The sequence below is a fragment of the Aquarana catesbeiana genome, linkage group LG01 (assembly GCF_042186555.1).
Source record: "Aquarana catesbeiana isolate 2022-GZ linkage group LG01, ASM4218655v1, whole genome shotgun sequence".
In the NCBI taxonomy this organism is placed as follows: domain Eukaryota; kingdom Metazoa; phylum Chordata; class Amphibia; order Anura; family Ranidae; genus Aquarana; species Aquarana catesbeiana.
The window spans coordinates 635,356,663-635,383,356 of record NC_133324.1 but is presented as its reverse complement, the minus strand read 5'-3'; the positions used below and the strand labels follow the sequence as shown (position 1 = coordinate 635,383,356).

At 43.9% G+C, this 26,694-nt stretch overlaps 1 long non-coding RNA gene across 1 annotated transcript; it reads left to right on the top strand.

The window, feature by feature from the left end:
* Positions 1 to 9: 9 nt before the first annotated feature.
* On the top strand, positions 10 to 26,694 carry LOC141109660 (uncharacterized). Its single transcript, XR_012236182.1, has 3 exons — positions 10 to 79; positions 13,801 to 13,889; positions 26,491 to 26,694. It is a non-coding gene; the product is annotated as an uncharacterized lncRNA (long non-coding RNA).

The window sequence follows — 26,694 nt, the reverse complement described above, 5'->3', positions numbered from 1 at the left end:
CCTCGTAGCTTTATTGACAGGACAGGCAGAGGAATGCAGCTAGGAGGAGGAGGAGGAGGAGGAGGAAAATGCTGTAAAGGTACAAAACAAGGCAATGACAGGACCTATGTCACAACAATCCAGCTGCAGGATCCCCCCTCCTTCCCTGCAGCAAGACACATCACTCACAGTCCTGGGGAAAGGGCTGCTAGGGTTCCATCCTCTACTAGGGCTCCTCTACTACGGCTCCCTCCCCTACTAGGACTCCTCTACTAGGGTTCCATCCTCTACTAGGGCTCCTCTACTACGGCTCCCTCCCCTACTAGGACTCCTCTACTAGGGTTCCATCCTCTACTAGGGCTCCTCTACTACGGCTCCCTCCCCTACTAGGACTCCTCTACTAGGGTTCCATCCTCTACTAGGGCTCCCTCCCCTACTAGGACTCCTCTACTAGGGTTCCATCCTCTACTAGGGCTCCTCTACTACGGCTCCCTCCCCTACTAGGACTCCTCTACTAGGGTTCCATCCTCTACTAGGGCTCCTCTACTAGGGCTCCCTCCCCTACTAGGACTCCTCTACTAGGGCTCCATCCTCTACTGGGACTCCTCTACTAGGGCTCCTTCCTCAACTAGGGTTCCTCTACTAGGGCTCCTTCCTCTGCTAGGGCTCCTTCCTCCACTAGGGCTCCTTCCTCCACTAGGGCTCCTTCCTCTACTAGGGCTCCTCTACTAGGGCTCCTTCCTCTGCTAGGGCTCCCTCCTCTACTAGGGCTCCTTCCTCTACTAGGGCTCCCTCCTCTACTAGGGCTCCTTCCTCTACTAGGGCTCCCTCCTCTACTAGGGCTCCTTCCTCTACTAGGGCTCCCTCCTCTACTAGGGCTCCTCTACTAGGGCCCCTTCCTCTACTAGGGCTCCCTCCTCTTCTAGGGCTCCCTCCTCTACTAGGACCCCTCTACTAGGGCTCCCTCCTCTACTAGGGCTCCTCTACAAGGCTCCCTCCTCTACTAGGGCTCCCTCCTCTACTAGGGCTCCTCTGCTAGGGCTCCTTCCTCTGCTAGGGCTCCCTCCTCTACTAGGGCTCCTCTGCTAGGGCTCCTTCCTCTACTAGGGCTCCCTCCACTACTAGGACTCCTCTGCTAGGGCTCCATCCTCTACTAGGGCTCCCTCCACTACTAGGGCTCCTCTGCTAGGGCTCCTTCCTCTACTAGGGCTCCCTCCTCTACTAGGACTCCTTCCTCTACTAGGGCTCCCTCCTCTGCTAGGGCTCCTCTACTAGGGCACCATCCTCTACTAGGGCTCCCTCCTTTACTAGGGCTCCCTCGTCTGCTAGGGCTTCTCTACTAGGGCTCCCTCCTCTACTAGGGGTCCTCTACTAGGGCTCCCTCCTCTACTAGGGCTCCCTCCTCTGCTAGGGCTCCTCTACTAGGGCTCCCTCCTCTGCTAGGGCTCCTCTACTAGGTCTCCCTCCTCTACTAGGGCTTCTCTACTAGGGCTCCCTCCTCTGCTAGGGCTCCCTCCTCTGCTAGGGCTCCCTCCTCTGCTAGGGCTCCTCTACTAGGGCTCCCTCCTCTACTAGGGCTCCCTTCTCTGCTATCTGCTAGGGCTCCCTCCTCTACTAGGGCTCCCTACTCTGCTATCTGCTAGGGCTCCCTCCTCTACTAGGGCTCCCTCCTCTGCTAGGGCTCCTCTACTAGGGCTCCCTCCTCTACTAGGGCTCCCTCCTCTGCTAGGGCTCCTCTACTGGGGCTCCCTCCTCTACTAGGGCTCCTCTACTACGGCTCCCTCCTCTACTAGGTCTCCTCTACTAGGGCTCCCTCCTCTGCTAGGGCTCCTCTACTAGGGCTCCCTCCTCTGCTAGGGCTCCTCTATTAGGGATCCCTCTTCTACTAGGGCTTCTCTACTAGGGCTCCCTCCTCTGCTAGGGCTCCCTCCTCTGCTAGGGCTCCCACCTCTGCTAGGGCTCCTCTACTAGGGCTCCCTCCTCTGCTAGGGCTCCCTCTTCTACTAGGGCTTCTCTACTGGGGCTCCTTCCTCTGCTAGGGCTCCCTCCTCTGTTAGGGCTCCTCTACTAGGGCTCCCTCCTCTACTAGGGCTCCCTTCTCTGCTATCTACTAGGGCTCCCTCCTCTACTAGGGCTCCCTACTCTGCTATCTGCTAGGGCTCCCTCCTCTACTAGGGCTCCCTCCTCTACTAGGGCTCCCTCCTCTGCTAGGGCTCCCTCCTCTTCAAAATCCTGTCCAAGAATCATAGAAATCTTGTGAGCTGTCAATCTTCTGTGCTCTCTGCCTGCAGGCCGTTATCAGTTAGTATTGTTCCCTGATATCTCTGGGCACCACAAGACACCTTCCCCTGTTATGGAGAAAATAGGGAGGCATTATGTAGTCTTAACACAGTTTTATGTAGTTCTAACTCACTGCTTGTCCTAGGGTGACAATGCTGCTCAGTGGGGTTGTCACTCTAGGACAAGAAGTGAGGTAACAGAAGGATGTGCAAGTGAAAATAAAAGGAAGGAAAGTGTGAAAAAAAATAAATAATTATGAAGCTTTTTTCCCTTCTGTTTTCACCTGGTAATCTGGCAAGTAACACACCTCCACTCTGGATGAAGGAGCACAGGGGGGCACCTATGGACAACATCATTATCCGTCTAGCGGGGAGAGTAGTGTTAGATATACTAGCAGATTTACACTATCTGCTAGTGTGTCTACTAATTATTATTATACAGGATTTATATAGCGCCCACAGTTTGCGCAGCGCTTAAAGGTGTTGTAAACCTATGTGCTTTTTCACCTTAATGCATCCAATGCATTAAGGTGAAAAACCACCTGGCAGTGACCGCCCCCCCAGCCCCCCCCATTTTACTTACCTGAGCCCTGGAACTTGACACATGGGGACGCACTCCCTCTCTGCCCGTGGTTCTCGGTTCTTGATTGGATAGATTGATAGCAGCCACTGGCTCCCACTGCTGTCAATCAAATCCAATGACATGGGTGTCGGGGGGGGGGGGGGCAGGAAAGTACAAATACCCCCCAAATGACCCCTTTTTGGAAAGTAGACATTCCAAGGTATTTAGTAAGAGGCATGGTGAGTTTTTTTGAGTTGTAATTTCTTCTTACAATTCTTTGCAAAATCAAGTTTTTTTTTCACAAAATTGTTATATTAGCAGGTTATTTCTCACACACAGCATATGCATACCACAAATTACACCCCAAAACACATTCTACTTCTCCTCCTGAGTATGGCAATACCATGTGTGTGAGACTTTTACACACCGTGGCCACATACAGAGGTACAACATGCAGGGAGCACCATCAGGCGTTCTTGGAGCATAAATTACACATATAATTTCTTGACTACCATTTACACTTTTGAAGGCCCTGGAGAACCAGGAGAATGGAAATGCCCAAAAAATGACCTCATTTTGGAAAGAAAGCAACCCAATGTATAATCTATGAGGCATAATGAGTCTTTTGAACATGTCATTTTTTTCTGCAAGTTTTTGGAAAATGTGTAAAGAAAATGAAAATGCATTTTTTTTTTACACAACGTTGTCCATTTACACAATATTTCTAACACATAGCATGTACATACCAAAAATTACACCCCAAAATAGATTCTTCTACTCCTCCTGAGTACGGCGATACCACATGTGTGAGACTTTTCCACGGCATGGCCACATACAGAGGACCAACATGCAGGGAGCACCGTCAGGCGTTCTAGGGGCAAAAGTTTCAAATCTAATTTGACTACCTATTACACTTTTGTGAGGCGCTGTAGTGACATGGATGTGGCATGGATGATAACTGATGTGGCATGGATGAGCATGAATGGGGATTGATGAGCCGTGGATGGGGATTGCTGAGCATGAATGACTATGGCTGAGTATGGCCGGGTACGGCTGAGTATGGATAAGTACAGCTGATTATGGCTGGGTATTGCTGGGTATGGGTGAGTATGGATGGGTATGGCTAATTATGGATGGGGGTGGATGGGATGGCTGAGCATGGATGGATGGATGAGTTTTGCTGAGGATGGATGGCTGAGCATGCATGGATGGATGAGTATACTGAGTATGGATGGCTGAGCATGGATGGATGGATGAGTATGCTGAGTATGGATGGTCGAGCATGGATGGATGGATGAGTATGCTGAGTATGGATGGCTGAGCATGGATGGATGGATGGATAAGTATGCTAAGTATGGATGAGTATGCTCAGTATGGATGGCTGAGCATGGATGGATGAGTATGCTAAGTATGGATGAGTATGGATGGGTGAGCATGGATGGATGGATGAGTATGGATGGGTGAGCATGGATGGATGGATGAGTATGCTGAGTGTGGATGAGGATGGATGAGTATGGATGAGGATGGATGGATGGGTATGCTGAGCATGGATGGCTGAATATGCTGAGTATGGATGGGTGAGCATGGATGGATGGATGAGTATGCTGAGTATGGATGGGTATGCTGAGTATGGATGGCTGAGCATGGATGGATGAGTATGCTGAGTATGGATGGATATGCTGAGTATGGATAGCTGAGCATGGATGGATGGATGAGTATGCTGAATATGGATGGGTATGCTGAGTATGGATAGCTGAGCATGGATGGATGGATGAGTATGCTGAGTATGGATGGATGGGTGAGCATGGATGGATGGATGAGTATGCTGAGTATGGATGTATGAGTATGCTGAGTATGGATGGATGAGTATGCTGAGTATGGATGGATGAGTATGCTGAGTATGGATGGGTGAGCATGGATGGATGGATGAGTATGCTGAGTATGGATGGATGGATGGCTGAGTATGCTGAGTATGGATGGGTGAGCATGGATGGATGGATGAGTATGCTGAGTATGGATGGTCGAGCATGGATGGATGGATGAGTATGCTGAGTATGGATGGCTGAGCATGGATGGATGGATGGATAAGTATGCTAAGTATGGATGAGTATGCTCAGTATGGATGGCTGAGCATGGATGGATGAGTATGCTGAGTATGGATGGGTGAGCATGGATGGATGGATGAGTATGGATGGGTGAGCATGGATGGATGGATGAGTATGCTGAGTGTGGTTGAGGATGGATGGATGAGTATGGATGAGGATGGATGGGTATGCTGAGCATGGATGGCTGAATATGATGAGTATGGATGGGTGAGCATGGATGGATGGATGAGTATGCTGAGTATGGATAGCTGAGCATGGATGGATGGATGAGTATGCTGAATATGGATGGGTATGCTGAGTATGGATAGCTGAGCATGGATGGATGGATGAGTATGCTGAGTATGGATGGATGGGTGAGCATGGATGGATGGATGAGTATGCTGAGTATGGACGTATTAGTATGCTGAGTATGAATGTATGAGTATGCTGAGTATGGATGGGTGAGCATGGGTGGATGGATGAGTATGCTGAGTATGGATGGATGGATGGCTGAGTATGCTGAGTATGGATGGGAGAACATGGATGGATGGATGAGTATGCTGAGTATGGAAGGATGGATGGCTGAGTATGCTGAGTATGGATGGATGGATGAGTATGCTGAGTATGGATGTGTATGCTGTGCATGGATGAGTATGGATGGCTGGAATGGACACATATCAGCGCTGTGGGCACTACACATCCGGCCCACAGCGCTGCTGCCACCAATCTCTCCCCTCTCCCCTCACACTGTACCAATAGGTATGGGGAGGGGAGAGAGGAACCGGACGTGACGCCGGTTTGTTTACAAGTGATCACTCGGTCATTTGACGGAGCGATCACATGGTATACGGCCGCTATCAGCGGCTGTTTACTGTGATCCGTGATGCGCCAAGTCCTCTGGACCCGTTGGTCACGGATATTCTCGGGGGGCACGTGATAGCGGGATTCTGGGAGGACGTCATAGTATGCCCTCCCAGAGCTATCGAACCACCCTGTAGCTGTCATTAGGCTATGGCCCGGTTGGTAAGTGGTTAAATAACAAACATATCATGCTTACCTCCACCGTGCAACTTGTTTTTTTTACAGAGTGGCCCCGAACATCCTCTTCTGGGGTCCCCTGGCAGCTCTGGTGGCTCCTCCCCACATCTGATAACCCCCTAGAAGAAGCTCTCTCCCGGGGGTTTACCTTGCGGGCGCACTCCCGAGTCCAGCATTCGGCATCCATAGACACTGAATGCAGGACTCAGCACCGCCCCCGGCACCTGCGTCATTGAATTTGATTGACAGCAGTGGGAGCCAATGGCTGCTATCAATCTATCTAATCAAGAACCGAGAACCGAGAGAGAGAGAGAGAGCGTGTCCCCGTGGGTCAAGTTCCAGGGCTCAGGTAAGTAAAATTGGGGGGGGGGGGCGGTCACTGCCAGGTGTTTTTTTCACCTTAATACATAGGATGCATTAAGGTGAAAAAACAAGTAGGTTTACAACCCCTTTAAGCGCTGCGCAAACTGTGGGAGCTATAGAAATCCTGTATTATAATAATAATAATAATTAGTAGACACACTAGAAGATAGTGTAAATCTGCTAGTATATCTAACACTACTCTCCCCGCTAGACTGATAATGATGTTGTCCATAGGTGCCCCCCTGTGCTCCTTCATCCAGAGGGGAGGTGTGTTACTGGCCAGATCACCAGGTGAAAAAAGAAGGGAAAAAAGCCTCATAATTACTATTTTTATTTATTTTTTTACACTTTGTTCCCTTTTATTTTCACTTCTTGTTCTAGAGTGACAACCAAACTGATTAGCATTGTCACCCTAGGACAGGGAGTGAGTAAGAACTACATAACACTGTTAAGATGTTAAGACTACATAATGCCTCCCTGTCCTCTCCATAACAGGGGAAGGTGTCTTGTAGTGCCCAGAGATATCAGGGAACAATACTAACTGATAACGGCCTGCAGGCAGAGAGCACAGAAGATTGTCAGCTCACAAGATTTCTGGCAGTGATAAACAGACACTTTTTTTTTTTTGTTTGCACTTGTCCTACAGATATAATAAAACATAATAGTATATTAAAAAGACTAAAAGGGAGGAAATACAATACATTCATTTACATACACTTTAAGTAGAAAGGTCATTGCACAATGGTTTGACCTTTGCCATTACAGAAGTGAAACACATGAATTATTTATACACAGCCTTGTTTTACCTGCAAGTCAACCACTTGGGTACCGCCAGCCTGTAATTCTCCTTCCTGCCCAGGTGATCTTTTTAGTGTTCAGCACAGTGATTTTTGACTGACCATTACTCAGTTATATAACACTGTAGTTCAAAAGAAATGCTATATTAGTTAGTGCCATTTCACATAGGTTGTAAAGTGGCAGTAAAAACAGGTGGTTGAGCTGCATTTTTATGCCCCCCCACCCCCCACCTAAATCCTTACACTGAAACCAGGGTAGTACACCTGCATATCAGCAATGCCTTGCTTCACGACCACTGCAAATTGAACTTGGCTTGCAGAGTTTGACAGGCTGCACCACCTGTCAGACTCGCTCATGGATACCAACAGGACTACATTGCAACTGTGAGCCGCTGCTCTACTGCCTTGTAAAAAGTGATCCACTGCAAATCACACTTCAGAAGGTGATAAGTGCCTGCTGCTCATATGTCAGAGCCCATAAAGCTTTCTTTTGGTGGTATTTAACTGCTTGCCGACCAGCCGATGTCATCATAGAGACAGATGTGTAAAGGGGGTTGGAAGGGTTAAAAAAGTCATCATAGTCAATGGAAATGAATGAACGGATCAGCATCCATTCATAATTGACTATGATCCCTCTCCTTCCTCTGTTGTAAGAGGCAATGGAGGGAATAACAATGTAAACAGTAGCATGTGATTGTTGTGATTTGCATCAAAACAAAAGGTGTCAAAAGTCTAATGCCCGATTTAGAAAATCGTACGAAAAATGCAGATTTCGGAGCGATCATGCGATAATCCGATCATTAGTACAGAGCTTTGAGAGCTGTTTAGGACAGTTCATCTGATATTATTTGATCGGACATGCACAAAAATGTTTTTCGTATGATATCAGATCCTACGATTTTTGTTTAATCAGTATAGCTGTCGTTCGAAAATGCAATACAAATGCATTACAAGACATGACATCACTTCCGAATTCTTATCCTGCCGTACGCAAATTTTCGTGACTTTAGTTAACTCAACAGATTCGATCTGAGATTAGCATGCAAAAAAAAACAAAAAAACAGACAATTAATCCGATAATCTCATTGTGTGTACCGAGCATTAGGCTGGCCATACATTATGACATTTTCTTGTACAATTTTCCTTTATATATACCAAAACCATCTAATAGGAGGCTAAACCTAAACACTTTCAATGTGTATACAATCAGGCAGGCCTTGTACTGCATAGTTGAAGGTAAATCTAAAGGAAATTGAATAAGAAAATTGTACTGTATACTGTATGGCCAGATTTAGGCTGGGATCACATTTGAACATTGCAGTAACGTGCTTGTTAGCACAATGCATGGTAATGCACTGTTGCATTGCAGTGCGATTTATTTTGAATGTCACCCCAATGCACCCCAACACCTGTATTGTGGTGCAGCGCAATGCATGGCAACTCACAGTAATGTGTTGTTGTGTGCTGTGTTAGATAAAAAGGATTATGTGCAATCCCAAGAACATTGGTGTACGTTAGCAGCCCATTCATTTGTAATTGTACTGAGCCGATCCGAGTGGCACTGCATGATAATGCTCATTAACATGTGTGTGCATTATTGCACAACACATACTGTATGTAATTACATCTAACAGTCTATTATTGTTGTGAAGCAGCCACAGCCTGAGTATAAAAGCCTGTCCCTTGCCAGCATGCTGCAGAGGAGGACCTTTGCTCTCTGTGGGGAAGCAGTGGTCTCTCTGCAGTGGTCTGGCTTCCCCTCTTCTGAGTCAGAGATTTGCTGATTACAGAGCTATAGGTCTGACTCAGCATGGGGCACGTGCCGTGTATAAAACCAACCTGTCCTACATTTTCAGTGCACACCAATGCAGAATTTTGGTGTGGAATAAAACAATTAGGCATAAGGCGAACTGCCTATGCTATGGGACTGGGTATGGCAGCGCTGCCCAACGTAGTGCCCAAAGTAGTGCCCAATGTAGTGCAAAGCATATGGTGTGAATGAGCCCTAAACTCTAGACGTAGATAATAAATAGAAGAATGCCTTTCACACAGGTCTAGTTTTTCAATGAAGACAAATAACTGGATGCTAGTAAGTAGTAATCAAACATGTCTGACAATTTAAAGGGAATTGACAAATGTTGATTTAATTCAGTGTTTGAATTCCAATAGACGCATACAGTATAATGTTCCTATTAACTATTGAGATAAATAATTGCAGCTCTGCTCTCTAGGCAGGATGAGACACTGTCACTAGGGAAACCTGGAGGCAGACTTTTTTGTATAGAAAACTGTTAACCCTTTGCCTGCATAATAAAAAAGGACACCCGGGTGGCATTAACCATACAAATAACCCTGAGATCACAGCTGATATGTATTCCATTAAACATATATATATATATACACACATATATATATATATATATATATATATATATATATATATATATATATATATATATATATAAATTAAGACATTCACAGCACACTTTTTTGCAGCATTATATTTAGATTTGTTTAGGATAAAAAGAACACATACAATTTGGCTTCAGTGTCAGGTATCACACCCTTTGCCAGATCAAATAGCAGATCTTAATTACAAATTGATCACAGATGTAATTACATATGTAGCACCCTGATGTTTAGGCAGAGTTGCTATCAAATTTAGTAGTCAGGCAATAGTTGCCTTGTCCAATTGTTAGGAGATCAATTGATTTCCCCCTAATTCTGTAATTGCTGCACTTCTCTCTTCTGTCACTAGGTGGCATTGTAGCTGGTGACATTAGATAGGGCAAGGGCATAGCAAGGGCAGATTATGAGTGGATGGGGTGTCTCAGACAATTGGTAGGGGTTTCTTTTAGTCCCTTGGCATGCTGGGAGAGCCTATTTATTTGGGTGGAGTCAGGTGATCGAGGTTCTGTGCCATCTAGATGGCTGTCTGGGTGGACATGTGTTATGCTGCCCAGGCTGCTAGGCCATAAGCCTGAGGCCTATCCTGGGGACATCTGGCTCCTAGGCTGTCTGAGGGCCTATCCAGCAGCAGGAGAGCAGCACAGTTTTGCAGTTTTGGGACTGCGGGCTTGTAGTCCAACCAGAAGTAATGGTTCCACCAGACGGGGAACCAACTGTGGTCGGAGGTAAAAAGGGGAAGCTGTGGCCACTAAGGGACCATCCACCTTGTTACCGGAGACCAATGTGAGTAAGTTGAGGACAGTACCAGAGCAGACTTCTCACCAGCCGGGGATGGTTAAGAAGTGGAAAAACCTCAGCAAGTGGCAAGCCAGGGACCCAGCAGGACAGCAGAGGTGGCGATTGAGGAACATCACTGAGTTCCAAGTCAGGGGGGCTGACGCTAGAAGAGTATCTGTGAGTGCCAAGCCAGGGACCCAGCAGGGAAGCGGGGGTGACGCTTGAGGAAGATACTGAGTGATAGAAGTGGAAGAGCTCAGGAGATCCGGTGGCTATTGGATCCGAAATCTAGTGAAAGACTGGGAGTTCGTTGAGTGAAGACCCACAGTGAGTGATTGTGGAGTAAGCTGAGAACTGTTCGTGTTGCAGATATTTGAATACAATTGCCGTTAGTAACTACTACAAGGTTGTTGCCATAGGAGACACTGCAAGTGCACTTGGAAGTAAAGTCGCTGTAGATCTGAGGGGGACATGCAGGAAAATTAAAAACAGCATTTTAGCTTGCACATGATTGGATGATAAAATCAGCAGAGCTTCCCCTCATTTCATACACTGTGAGCCCCCACTTCTTTGGCACTACTCACAATCTTGGTCCAAGCGCATACTTTCAGGACACGGACTGCCAGGTTTTCACATGCAAACACACCTCTCATGCCAGTCCCCAGGCATTGGTTGTAATAGACACTTCTTTTGATATTCACATTAAAGCTCAAAGTGGTAAACTAAACAACTTTAATTCCTTCAGAATAGCAAACAAACACAAAAGTCCATATACTGGAAATGGTATAGTCCAAATATGGCTTGAATGAAACAATATTATGGTAGTTAGGAGGGATGAGGTGTTGTGTGGTTTGTCCCGAGTAATGCTCCATCTTTCTCTCCTAATTAGTTCTCTTATAATGGTACATTACACTCCCTTGAGGGGAGAGTCAGAGAAAAAAAAAACAAATCCTCTTCTTCCAGGCCTAGGACCCCTGAGTAGCCCATTTCCTAAAGAGGAGATCACAAGCACCCTTAGCAGGGCATTCTCTCTTCAACTTTTACCTGAGGATTATGGAGCAATTGGAGTAGATTATGGAGTAGATCTTCTAGAGCCTCAACTCCACCACCTTAAATAGGGCTACTCATAAGTAGTTCACCAGGAGAAGCAACCCTTTCATTTTTTCTTATTTTTTTTGTAATCTTTATTTTTTGTAGAGGAAAAGATGAGGTCTACTAAATAGTAGGGCCTTGCATTTTGTTAAAGTGTCCACAATAAAGTGACACTAAATAGTATCCTTTTGCTCCACATGTAATCTATACACACATACTACATCATGGGTGCTCAACCTGTGGCCCTCCAGCTGTTGTGGCACTACAAGTCCGATCAAGCCTTTGCCTTTGGGAGTCATGTTTGTAATGGTCAGTGGCTTGCAAGGCATCATGGTACCTGTAGTTCCACAACATCTGGAGGGCCACAGATTGAGCACCCATGCACTACGTGTTACTAAACCCAGGACCCTGTATTCACTATATATGGTCCCACAGTACACAGAACATGGGAATGCAATTATTTTAGTAAATATAAACTGCTAAATACCCTTTCTCATCAGCAGCATATAGCAGTCTTGTGACTTCTAGTAGTGTCTGGTTAAAGCTTGTAGGAGGAGTTTTCATTCTACTCTGACTGTCCTATGAGGCTACAGGACCCCTGACCCTCTGCCTGGACAGTGCTGATTGGCCCTGTCCTGATCACATGCACCCTCCCAAGGAAAAAAAAACTCTCTAGGAAGACACACCAAACTGAAATAGACTGATTTTTCTGTCGCGGGTTTAGTAACACTTTAATAGCCTTGTTCTTGTAACATCTTCTGTGAGCTCCTGAACTTCTTTTCCCATTCCTATTTGTTTGCATGAAAGGAGCAGTTCACATTAGTTGCAGTCATGTGCACTGCTCTATACACACTACAAATCCCAGTACATCTGGAAAGTGAGCAAATTAGGTTGGACTTCCTCTATCCTTGTAAGCAAGTCAGGAGTGGTGAAACGCGTCAAGAAAAGTTGGTTCCCAGGTGGAGACATAGTTGTATGCACTCAGAGGAGCTAAGAGTGGAGTGTGGCTGATACAGTGTTTCACATAGGAAAAGAAGGTGGCTACGTTTCTACATAATGTGGGACTATAGAAAATGAACGTAGTCACCCTCTATCAGGAAATCAGGTTACATCAATAGGAATTGGGAGAATTTATGAGAAATCAAAGGTATTTTTTGAGTTAATAATACATGTTCGAACAGAATTGTTATGTTTTGGGTTGCTCGAAGCTTTGCTTGCTAAATCGTTATTGGGGTTTCCAGAGCTCAGTGATATCTCATGTAAAATGATTCTAAAGTGTGGATTGCATATACAATCAGGCTGATTTATTAAAATTTGATTTACGCTAGGTTCACACCTATGCATTTTTGTGGGCTGCGTTTGTGCGGGCAAGGAAGCCTATTCAAATGAATGGGCTGCTGTGCCTGCATTTCTGGGGAAAAAAAAAGGTGCATGCGCCTTTTCAAAAAAAATGGCTGCAGGGAAATCATGTTTTTTTGACCATGCGATTTCCCTGTGCTTCCCACGCATGCACTGTGATTTTACATGCGTTGGGGTGCCATTCAGAATTAATGTGCTTTCGCAGAGCAGTGCGTTTTCACTGCGGGTGGTTGCAGTTGTGGGAATCACTGCCATTCCTGCAGCCACACGCAGAAGTGTGAACCAAGCCCAACTACGAACAAGCTGTCACATGTTATCAATTTTGTGGGTGCTGATGGGTGAAAAACACGGAATAGTGGTGGGGCGACTCATATTGTATTTTAAGGTAAAAGTGACATTTTGGGCTGCCACCTTGAAAAAGGGGGTTTTGTTTCAGGAAGACAATATCCTATTAGATCAACAGTCTTGCCCTATAAAAAGTTTTTTTAGGTTCTTTTGTTATCTATAATACCCGCATTGCTTTTAATCTCTCAACATAACAACAAGTCTGTTCTATTACAACTCTTTAACTATTACAATATTGTTTTCAGTATGTGTCTACTTTGAGTAGAACTAAAGGCGTTTTTTTCATTTAGGATAGCGTAAGGGAGGGTTATAACTTCACTTCCTGTCTTATTGTCAAAACAGGAAGTGAGGGTAAATCCATCCAAAGTGAGGGAATCCTTGGTTGTCACCAGAACTAGTATCTCCATTGGAAGATATGCCCTCTACTAGAGTTCTGGGGACGACTCAGTTATTGCGATTTTCTTCCACTTTCACTCTTGGTGATAAACAGGACAAATACACAAGGTGAATCTCCCTAATGAAGATACAGACAGCAATAAAAAATGACAGGTGTTCTAATGTCTCTCCACTCTATGCAGAACTAAAAAAAAAAAGAAAAGCTTTACCTTTAGTTATATTTTAACATGCGGCTCTATTCTTAAACATTACTTTCACGTGTTATCTACAAAGCTTAGTAAACACAGTTGCTACCAATCATTATTTTGTTGTCTCTCCAGGAAGCTTTGAGTGCTGTCACTGGTCAAAGTCTGAACCGGGGAAAGAAAGTGAATGGAATGTTGATGATAAACACAAAGGCCTATATAGGGTAAGTTAAAGGAAAACTGTTATGATAATGACAGCAATATGGAGGCTGTGGTTGCTGAGCACTCGTGAAAATGCTAGTTGCCTATCTACTGTATAGTACTAAGAGTCACTTACCTGGAGCATGCAGATTAGAATTTTTGACTTTCAATTTGCCTGATCTGCTTATTTGTTCCAGCCAGTGAATCAAGGTATCTAGGCAGAAAACCTAATGGGACATGTAGTCCCTGAACGGCTTAAGACTTTAGGTTGGGCTCACACTGGTGCGCTGCGTTTGGCGCACAGCTTGGTTGTATGTGTGCTTTACATGAGTTTTTACATGCATTTTTGTCCACCATCCTTTTGGCTTCTATTAGGTGTCATGTTTTTACCGCATTTTCGGAAAGCGCACCTAAGATGCAGCATGCAGGACATTCGGTGCGCAAAAATGCACAACCCAATAGAAGTCAAGGAGATCCCGGCTAAAAAATGTGTTTAAAATGAGCATACACCCATGCTCCAGCCAAAACACAGTGCACTAATGTAAACCCAGCTTTATTGACATCAGACCAACTAATGCTGCTACCTCCTGCCATAGTCCAATCACAGTGAACTGGAGAGTGGGGATTAAGCGGTCATGTGACCGCAAAAGTGAAGCTAATTTACAGGTTTCAGGGGCTCAAACACATTTTTAAAAACAAATAGCACACTGACTTGCAGCGGGCGAGTTGGGGGAAATAGATTTATATGTTGGCCAGAACAAAAAGAGGAACAACTGAGGCTGCACAAGGGACAGAGTACTTTGGATTCAAAAGAAGGACAGTCCTTCCAAATGGGGGTCAGTTGGCACTTATGCATACACTGATTTTTTTTTTTTATCCTCTCAAATCTTCCATTCATTTTATACAGCATGGATAGACAAATCTGCCCGTGAGTAGGCCAGGAGAAGAGAACTCATACAGAGGCTGGTTGAAGCAGTAAAGTATTTTAACATGATGGTATTGAACAGTACAGCAAGTCAGTAAACACAGCTGCTCTGGACTGGAACACTCACAGCAAATAAGGCGAAATGGTGCAGACTGCAGACACCTGACAGCATCCATTAGAGGAGGTGGCTGAAAGGCAGACCGGCAACGGGGCCTCTGGAGAGGAAGACTATTGAAGCAAGATAGCATGCATCTCTACTCTGTCCCTCCTCCACTGGAACCTGTCCCTAGGCTAAGCAATCTGTCCATAACCAACAGGACCCTGTCCTACCCACTACATAAAATGTGTGCCAACCTTGAAGGGGGGGGGGGCAGTGCTATATAACAGCACTGCTCACACCAAAGATGGCCATGTGGTCAGTCAGCCACCGAAACTGTCTTCTCTGGGCAGCGGCCACCGTACAGCACCACCTTTACCAAGAGGCCAGGCCACACCGAACCTACAAGCCTGTTGGGCCCTCTGGCGGCCACTGGCGGATTGGATGCAGCTGCTGTTCGGCAGAGAATTTTTAACCTAGCTCCTTTGATTTTTCAATGGAAGGTTGTCTAGTGGCAAGGCGCCAACAGGGCCACCCACAAAGTTCATTTCAAAATTGGCACAGTATATGGCTAGCTTTAAGCGTTTTGTGTATCTGTCTAGATGAGAGCTGAGGAGCTTTTGGTTTGTTCAGTTAAAGCAAATCAATTTTCAAATCTGTCTCTCATTGGTCATCTTTGGTTTTATGTTTGTAGTGTGAAAGATCTGATAAATTGTTCCCTATTATTATTGTATGCTGCACCCCTGTATTTTGTTCTGAAATACTTTTCCGTTGTATCAGCAGCTAGCAAGCAAGCTTACCATAACCTTGCATGCTCCCAGTACAATGTGCAATGTAATAATGAGATGATGTTTCAGTGAAGTCTGGAAAATGAAATACAAACCTTTGCCATAGGCTATTGTATACTGCTGTAAAATACTTATAGAAATAATTATCCTAATAGTAGAATAAATGAGCTTCTTACATTTCATCCTGAATTTGTAGAAAGACCAAATATACATTATATGTGAAGCATGGAATTGTTTGACCACAAAAACATGAGTCACGGGGGAAAGAGTATAATTGAGCCCATGGGCCTTTAATTGATACCTTTGCATGCATGTTTATAGCTTATACACATCAACGTATAGCTGGTTAGACTTTCTCATGTTTTCCATTCATTTCATTTCTACCCTGCTGTCCTTTTTTCTACAAATAATCTTGTTATTGAAGATATAAAACAATAGAAGGCCAACTTTCTGTTTCATTTACCTTTTAAACTGGCTTCTTTTAAAGGTTCTAAATTAAATCTACCACCATCGTCCATATTGATGTCAGATTTATTAAACACGCCAAAAATTGCAGTTGAATATTTTAATTTTGTTTATGTCACTTTTCTGGTTTCATTGTCACTATGGGAGGATTATAAACAGTGACTGTTTTGCATGAAAAGGCTTTGTGCTGGTCAGACAAGCAGATCTGATATCCCCCCCCCCCCATGGCCCTTCATCCATCACTGTCCGTTATTTAATTTTATATAACAATATGATTGCCCATTGCATCTGCTGCTGGTGAACCTGCAACTTCTTTTGATAATGACTATAGAAACATGAAAACTCCAGGAATTTTAGGTATTTGTCGGTAAATATCTGTATAATAGCGTTTTCAGTTGGATACATTTTTACAATTGCCTGACAGAGGGTCTTATTCAATTAAAACAAAATCATACATCTTTAATAGTAGTAGACTGTAGGGCAGAGATGTATGAACAGTTGTTCCTGGTGACACACGGGGCTTGATTTACTAAAAATGGAGAGTGAAAAATATGCTCTGCATAGAAACCAATCAACTTTCAGTTATTTTTGTCAAAGCTTAATTGAACAAGCTAAAGTTAGAAGCTGATTGGCTACCATGCACAGAAGCACCAGATTTTGCACTTTCCAGTTTTAGTGAATCAACACAAAAGTATAAATGACTGTTCTCATACTTATCTCTATGTCTAAATTGAAGCAGTGAATACCCATTTGAATACATTGAAGCAGTACAGTGTTTTGTGTCTCTGTAGAGATGTTCGGCAAATGTGTGAAATGTCTTCTGACATTTTCAATAGCCAAGAAGAGTTGTGATTGGCATTGGTAATGGTGCCGTAAATGGAGAGTGACATGTGTGAAGGGTCATATAAAACCCCGTGCAGTGAATGCACCACTTGTTGAATGCTCCATTGTGTACCTAACAGTTGCATTGCTATAAGGATTTTGAAATTACAAAAGCAATATGGATTTCCAAGCAGTTCCAAAGTCTGTTCAGGCAGTCTGTGAATCTGGTGCAACGGTGCATGGTAGCCAATCAGCTTCTAAAATTCAATAAATGTGATGCGCTTCTAATGTGTTTTAAATGAACTCTAAAAACTACTTCTAAAATTGATATAAAAAATGATTACATAGGTTTCTCAATATTGTTATATGAATCAAAAAGTATACAATGCACAGTGCTCATGCAGTATTGTGAAAAGTGAACATAGATAAAACAGTAATGTCCTTTACAGATGATATACTAACAATGTAAATAAAAGGAAAATGAAAAAGTCCAAATGAATAGTTGTGCTAGTGATCACCCCTCCTCTGTGTATTTAAATAAAGTAGTTGTAAAGTCAGAAGGTTTTTGTATCCTAATGCATTCTATGCATTAAGATATAACACCTTCTGTGTGCAGCAGCCCCCCTAATACTTACCTGAGCCTGATCTCTGTCCAACGATGTCCATTCATTTTACTGAATTAGATCAGGCAGCGATTGTGATTGGTTGCCAGAGGTTACAGTATATTATTACCACTCACTGTCTGGGTGCTAGAGGTTACAGCACACATTATGGCTCACTTATTATTTGCTAGAGGTTACAGCACATGACTTCTGCTTGTTGATTAGTTGCTAGAAATTACTGTACATCAATACTGCTCACTGATTGGTTGCTAGAGGTTACTGGACATCCTTACCACTCACCAATTGGTTGCTAGAGGTTACTGCACATTATTACTGCTCACTTATTGGTTGCTAGAGGTTACTGCATATCCTTACAGCTCAATGATTGGTTACAAGAGGTTAATGCACATAATTACTGCTCACTGATTGGTTGCTTAACCACTTGACCACTGGGCACTTAAACCCCCTTCCTAACCTGACTAATTTTCAGCTTTCGGTGCTATCACACTTTGAATGACAATTACTCAGTCATGCAACACTGTACCCATATGGAATTGTTGTCCTTTTTTCACACAAATAGAGCTTTCTTTTGGTGGTATTTAATCACCACTGGATTTTTTATTTGTTGCGCTATAAATCAAAAAATACTGAAAAATTCTGTAAAAAAAAAAAATTGATTGTTTCTGTTAAAATTTAGCAAATTATTAATTTTTCTTCATAAATTTTGGCAAAAGTTATACTGCTACATATCTTTGGTAAAAATAATCAAAATTGATGTATATTATTTGGTCGGTGAGAAAGTTATAGAGTCCACAAGCTATGGTGCCAGTCTCTGAAAATTGATCACACCTGAAATACTGACGGCCTATCTCATTTCTTGAGACCCTAACATGCCAAATACCCCCCAAATGACCCCTTTTGGAAAGTAGATATTCCAAGGTATTTAGAAAGAGGCACGGTGAGGTTTTTGAAGTTGTAACTTTTTCCCACAATTCTTTGCAAAATCAAGTTATTTTTTTATTTTTTATAACCTGATAATATGACAATTTGTCATATTATCAGGTTATTTCTTACACACAGCATATGCATACCACAAATCACACCCCAAAATACGTTCTGCTACTCCTCCTGAGTACGACGATACCACATGTATGAGACTTTTACACAGCGTGGCCACATGCAGAGGCCCAACATGCAGGGAGCACCAGCAGGTGTTCTAGGGGCATAAATTTCAAATCTAATTACACTTTGAGGCACTGTAGTAGCATGGATGCGAACCGATGTGGCATGGATGAGCCGTTGATGTGGATGGCTGAGTATGGCTGGGTGGGTATGGCTGAGTGTGGGTGGGATGACAGGGTATAGCTGAGTATAGCTGGGTATTGAGTATGGATGGATGAGTATTGCAGAGTATGGATGGATGGATGAGTATTGCAGAGTATGGATGGATGAGTATTGCACAGTATGAATGGATGGATGAGTATTGCAGTGTATGGATGGACGGATGAGTATTGCTGAGTATGGATGGATGGATGAGTATTGCTGAGTATGGACGGATGAGTATTGCAGAGTATGGATGGACGGATGAGTATTGCAGAGTATGGATGGATGGATGAGTATTGCAGAGTATTGCAGAGTATATTGGCAGAGTATTGCAGAGTATATTGGCAGAGTATATTGGCAGAGAATTGCAGAGTATATTGGCAGAGTATATTGGCAGAGTATTGCAGAGTATATTGGCAGAGTATATTGGCAGATTATTGCAGAGTATATTGGCAGAGTATATTGGCAGAGTATTGCAGAGTATATTGGCAGATTATTGCAGATTATATTGGCAGAGTATATTGGCAGAGTATTGCAGAGTATATTGGCAGAATATTGCAGAGTATGGATGTGGCTGGAATAGGCACTGAGCAGCGCTGTGGGCACTACACATCCAGCCCACAGCGCTGTTGCAGATGATCTCTCCCCCTCTCCTCTCACACTGTACCGATCTGTACAGAGAGGGGAGAGAGGAACGGGACGTGACGCCGGTTTGTTGTTGTGATCGCTCAGTCATTTGACAGAGCGATCACGTAGTAAACAGCCGCTACCAGCGGCCATTTACTGTGATCCGTGATGCGATGGGTCTTCCGGAGGTCACGGATATTTCTAGGTGCACTCCTCAGGGGGCGCGCGGGAGCAAGATTCTGGGAGGATGTCCATGGACACACTCGCAGAATAAGCCAACCGTGCTGTAGCCATCTTTCGGCTATGGCCCAGTCGGCATGTGATTAAGGTTACAACACATCATCTCCTCACTGCCTGCACACCATGGACTGGGGAGGTGAGGGGACCAATCAATAGACAGACATCTCCTAGGGATCCTAGAACTCCTGGGATCAGTGGCATTGCTGGGGGAGGGGGGTATGTGATCAGTAGCAATGCTGGGGGGTTGATGTTGGTTGAACAATATAAAGAGGGATTTCTACACTGATACCAATGTAATAGGAACATTTATACCAACCACCAGTGTAAGAGGGAATATACAATGAACTCCATGCAAGGGGAATTTACACTGACACCCATTGTCGAGGAGAATTGTACTGACCAACAATGTAAGGTGACACTTCTACACCGACCACCAATGTTAGGGGGGATTTACACTGACCACCAATGTAAAGGGGATTTACATTGACGACCAGTGTAAGGCAATTCTCCACTTACCACCACCCGAAAGGGAAATGTACACTGATCCCCAATATAATGAAGAATTTACACTGACAACCAAAGTATTGGGGGATTTTACATCAACAACCAATAAAGGGGGATTTCTACACTGGCCACCAATGTAAGGGGGGATTTACACTCACCACCACTTTAAAGGGGGCTTCTACATGGACCACCAACGTAAGTGAGGATTTGAAACTGACCACAAATACAAGTATGGATTTTTTTTACCGATTACCAATATAAAGAGGAGTTTCTACACTGGCCACCCATGTAATGGGGATTTACACTGACCACTAATGTAATAGGAGCATTCACAGTAACCATCAATGTAAGGAGGGATTTACACTGACCACCAATGTAAGGGGGACCTTCACACTGGCCACTAGTGTAAATGAAAGGATTGTACACCAAGCCCCAATGTAATGAGAAGATTTATACTGATCACCATTGTAACTGAGACATTTAGCCTGCGTTTACATTTGTGTGTCGTGAATGCATGCAAAATCACTTTCCTGACACCACAGAAATGCGCTGCCCTTTAGCAGATGCACAGCAGTGCCATTAATTGTTAATGACACCCTCACACATCTGAGGATTGGGACTTTAGATGAAGCACGCAGGTGTAGAAAATGTAAATTTATTGGAAATCAGTAATATGTTACATGAGGGTAATCATGAGTAGACATAGATAACCAATGCAATTCATTCAGTAGATATACATACAGTAATTACAAATTGCCACTTAGTAATACAAATCGCATAATAAAAGTAATGATTTGGTCAGGTAAAACATATAATTAGGCATAAAAACACGGCATATAATAGCTCTATGCATTTTGTGCATTCATCCACTCCTCAGGAGCATGCACGTGGATAAATGAATACTGTAGTATAGTAATAAAAAGAATATATGGTCTGACCCTGTCAAGGAAAAGAGATTACGATGAGATAAATAGGAGGTATTATGACCTAGGAAAACCCTTCCCAAATCACTCTCAAAAGTACTTACATCCTATGCATCTATGCAGTAGGAGTGTACCAACATGAATCAGAGAACCCCTAGGGGTATCACTGGCGGAAGCTGAGGTGGTTAGGGCGGCTTGGGACTCAACAAGGATGATTTCCAAGAAAGTTCCTAGTATTTTTTTTACATTTTTTATTTTTGGTTTTAGCACTTATGGTCATTTATGACTATGATCTTTTGGAATTTCCTTTCTTGGAATCATCCTTGTTGAGTCCCGGGCTGCCCTAACCACCTCAGCTCCTGCCAGTGATACCCCTAGGGGTTCTCTGATTCATGTTGGTATACTCCTACTGCGTAGATACATAGTAGAATGTAAGTACTTTTGAGCGTGGTTTTCCTATTTATCCCATGTTAATCTCTTTTCCTTGACAGGGTCAGACCATATAGATATTCTTTTTATTACTATACTACAGTGTTCATTTATCCACGAAATGCATAGAGCTATTATATGTTGTGTTTTTAATGCCTAATTATATGTTTTACCTGACCAAATCATTACTTGTATTATGCAATTTGTATTACTAAGTGGCAATTTGTAATTACTGTATGTATATCTACTGAATGAATTGCATTGGTTATCTATGTCTACTCATGATTACCCTCATGTAACATATTACTGATTTCCAATAAATTTACATTTTCTACACCTGCGTGCTTCATCTAAAGTCCCAACCTTGAGTTTGTCTCATTTAGATAGGGATGGAGGCAATTGACCTTACCAGGTCACCGCCTCATTTAAAGTCCCAACGTTCTCTTTTTCTTCACCCTCACGCATCTGCTGAGATATGCGTATTCACATGCACCAAGATTCACGGTGATGTGGCACCATGTTATTTTAAAAAAGGGTTCCACCTCCAATTTACTTACCTTTGCAGATGTTAGGCCTAATGACCACAGTTATAGGCAGGACTTTCAAGCATGCACCTTTACCACCCCAGTGGGCAGCATTCAGCAGAAGTGATAGTGGATATGACCTCATATCAATGCAGCCAGTCCGCAGCTATTTACATATTAATTCCACCGCTACTAACATATCAATGCAGGTTATTTACATGTGAGCACAGGGTCAGCAGGTGAGTCATCTGTACATGGCAATAGGGCAGAGCTGGGCAGCATTAGTAACAGATCTTCACACTGAGATATCGGGACACAGCACAGGACTAAAACTTGAAGGGACAAGGGAATTTAAACAGAGATAGTTGGCAAGTATGAGGCAGCTGCTTTGGGTCCCACAACAATGATGGGGCCCATGGCAGCTGCCCCTTTTGCCCTGACTCAAAGACAGCCCTGGTCATGATAATATTGTCTTGTTTGGTCTGTTTTAGGATTGTGCACAGCTCTGTCACTGCCAGGGGCATTGCTAGGTCTACAAAAGATCTGGGGCTAGTGCCCATAGCAGCAGATTAAAGAAAGTCATACGCTTGGACGGGCATACACATATATATAATATACATGTGTGTGTCTATCTATCTATCTATCTATCTATCTATCTATCTATCTATCTATCTATCTATCTATCTAGTGGGGACGGAAAGTATTCAGACCCCCTTACATTTTTCACTCTTTGTTATATTTTAGCCATTTGCTAAAATCAGTTAAGTTAATTTTTTTTCCTCATTAATGTACACACAGCACCCCATATTGACAGAAAAACACAGAATTGTTGACATTTTTGCAGATTTATTAAAAAAGAAAAACTGAAATATCACATGGTCCTAAGTATTCAGACCCTTTGCTGTGACACTCATATATTTAACTCAGGTGCTGTCTATTTCTTCTGATCATCCTTGAGATGGTTCTACGCCTTCATTTGAGTCCAGCTGTGTTTGATTATACTGATTGGACTTGATTAGGAAAGCCACACACCTGTCTATATAAGGCCTTACAGCTCACAGTGCATGTCAGAGCAAATGAGAATCATGGGGTCAAAGGAACTGCCTGAAGAGCTCAGAGACAGAATTGTGGCAAGGCACGGATCTGGCCAAGGTTACAAAAATTTTCTGCTGCACTTAAGGTTCCTAAGAGCACAGTGGTCTCCATAATCCTTAAATGGAAGAAGTTTGGGATGACCAGAACCCTTCCTAGAGCTGGTCGTCTGGCCAAACTGAGCTATCGGGGGAGAAGAGCCTTGGTGAGAGAGGTAAAGAAGAACCCAAAGATCACTGTGGCTGAGCTCCAGAGATGCAGTCGGGAGATGGGAGAAAGTTGTAGAAAGTCAACCATCACTGCAGCCCTCCACCAGTCGGGGCTTTTTGGCAGAGCTACCTGACGGAAGCCTCTCCTCAGTGCAAGACACATTAAAGCCTGCATGGACTTTGCTAAAAAACACCTGAAGGACTCCAAGATGGTGAAAAATAAGATTCTCTGGTCTGATGAGACCAAGATAGAACTTTTTGGCCTTAATTCTAAGCGGTATGTGTGGAGAAAATCAGGCACTGCTCATCACCTGTCCAATACAGTCCCAACAGTGAAGCATGGTGGTGGCAGCATCATGCTGTGGGGGTGTTTTTCAGCTGCAGGGACAGGACGACTGGTTGGAATCGAGGGAAAGATGAATGCGGCCAAGTACAGGGATATCCTGGACGAAAACCTTCTCCAGAGTGCTCAGGACCTCAGACTGGGCCGAAGGTTTACCTTCCAACAAGACAATGACCCTAAGTACGAATGGCCCAGCCAGAGCCCTGACTTAAACCCAATTGAGCATCTCTGGAGAGACCTAAAAATGGCTGTCCACCAACGTTTACCACCCAACCTGACAGAACTGGAGAGGATCTGCAAGGAGGAATGGCAGAGGATCCCCAAATCCAGGTGTGAAAAACTTGTTGCATCTTTCCCAAAAAGACTCATGGCTGTATTAGATCAAAAGGGGGCTTCTACTAAATACTGAGCAAAGGGTCTGAATACTTAGGACCATGTGATATTTCAGTTTTTCTTTTTTAATAAATCTGAAAAAATTTCAACAATTCTGTGTTTTCCTGTCAATATGGGGTGCTGTGTGTACATTAATGAGGGAAAAAAATTAACTTAAATGATTTTAGCAAATGGCTGCAATATAACAAAGAGTGAAAAATTTAAGGGGGTCTGAATACTTTCCGTCCCCACTGTATATATATATATATATATATATATATACATATATATATATATATATATATATATATATATATATATATATATATATATATATATATATATATATATATATATATATATATATATATACATATATATATATATATATATATATATATATATATATATATATATATATATATCATTATATATTAAATATTATCATTTCACGAGGGTCCCCAGAGAGCCCCCCCCTTGCATCATGGTGTCCAGAGCCCCCCTCATTACATCAGAGTCCCCAGAAATCCTCCCCCTTACATCAGGGTCCCCAGAGAGCCCCCTTACATCAGGGTCCCCAGAGAGTCTCCCCCTTACATCAGGGTCCCCAGAGAGCCCCCCTTACATCAGGGTCCCCAGAGAGCCTCCCTTTACATCAGAGTTCCCAGAGAGCCCCTACTTACATCAGGGTCCCTAGAGAGCCCCCCTTACATCAGGGTCCCCAGAGAGCCCCCTTACATCAGGGTCCCCAGAGATCCTCCCCCTTACATCAGGGTCCCCCGAGAGCCCCTACTTACATCAGGGTCCCCAGAGAGCCCCCCTTACATCAGAGTTCCCAGAGAGCCCCTACTTACATCAGGGTCCCTAGAGAGCCCCCTTACATCAGGGTCCCCAGAGAGCCCCCCTTACATCACGGTCCCTAGAGAGCCTCCCCTTACATCAGGGTCCCTAGGGAGCCACCAGTTACATCAGAGTCCCCAGAAAACCCCTACTTACATCAGGGTCCCCAGAGAGCCCCCCACTTACATCAGGGTCCCCAGGGAGCCCCCTTACATCAGAGTCCCCAGAGAGCCCCCCTTACATCAGAGTTCCCAGAGAGCCCCCCACTTACATCAGAGTCCCCAGAGAGCCCCCTCACTTACCTCAGGGTCCCCAGAGAGCCTTCCTTACATCAGAGTCCCTAGAGAGAGGGCGGGCAGCAGAGAGATGATGTAATCTCTCTGCTCTCTTGCCCGCATGCTCTCTGGTCCTCCCGTATGTCCCACTGGCTGGCTTTTTCAAGCCCACCCGCTCTCCGGCTCCCCCATGCTGCGCGTGGGCTCTCCAGCTCTGTCATGCGGCCCGCCGCACTCGTGGTCCGGCTGCAGAGGGACCGTGGTCCGGTCTTTGGGGACCCCTGCAGAGACTCAGGACTATGGGCCCCAGATTCGGGGCTATAACCCCAGAAGCCACCCCCTAGTGACGCCACTGGTCACTGCCAAGCTCGATGCTGCCAACAACTCATTTGGCTTCCACATAAAACTACCTTCAGAAATATACTGCTGGTGCCCTGCCTGAACAATGATGCATTCAAAAAGTCCATCAAAAAAGAAAATTCATGGTCTAAAGATGCACCATTCGGGATAAATAAATTAGCACATTAGCACATTTATTTTTCACCTTTCTAAGACACATTTTCAAGTACGAAAAGAACAGATTGTTAAGAAATGGAAATTGATGCTTATCCCCTTATATTTCACTTATTCACTTAATTGAGTCTATATTTATTGGCAATGTAAATTTTGCAATCAAAGATGGAGGAAAGTTTGATGAGTTTTCTCATTGTGGTTGGATTGTCTGTACATGTCTGATTGTCCACAGCAACCTTTCACCATCAGATTGCCAGTCTATGCCTATTTAAATCAGATTCTTATACTCTCTGAAGTGCCTGCTTGTCATGCACCAACAACAGTAAAAACAAGGAAGCATCTCAGTAGTTCCAGTTTTCTTGATTGACTTTTTATGATGTTGGTATCCCAGAGTTAAACTGCTCAATTATTCCTGGCGCATACAGTACATTTCTAGTTAAGCTTACGTAGCAAAAATGAAAAAGCTCAGTCAAAATGAGTGCAATATACATTTTGTTACACATATTAAGTGCCACTGGCAGCCACTGTTTAGGGGTAATTTTCCAACATTTTGACAGACCAACAAACATGTCAAAAAGAACAAGTTATTCTAAAATCTCTTAATTTGTTTTCTCTTCCTACCAAGCTCACTCTGTAGCTGCATTATCTATTTTTCAGCATAAAATGATCATTTTTATGTTTTTCCAATGCCTGACCTGCTTTTCTTCTCAGTAGGCAGCAAGCAGCAGCGAGGTGCAGGAAACTATCTGGAGGAGTGAGTGGGCGGTCACGCAGCCTCAGCGTGGAAGGCTACAGGCCTAAAGGAACGGGAGGGAGAGAAGAGCTTCACTGCTTACTTGACGACCGAAGAGGGGTGCAGCATCCCTGGTGCCTTCCGAAGCATGGATTCCTCAAGCCTCCTCTTCAACAGTGAGG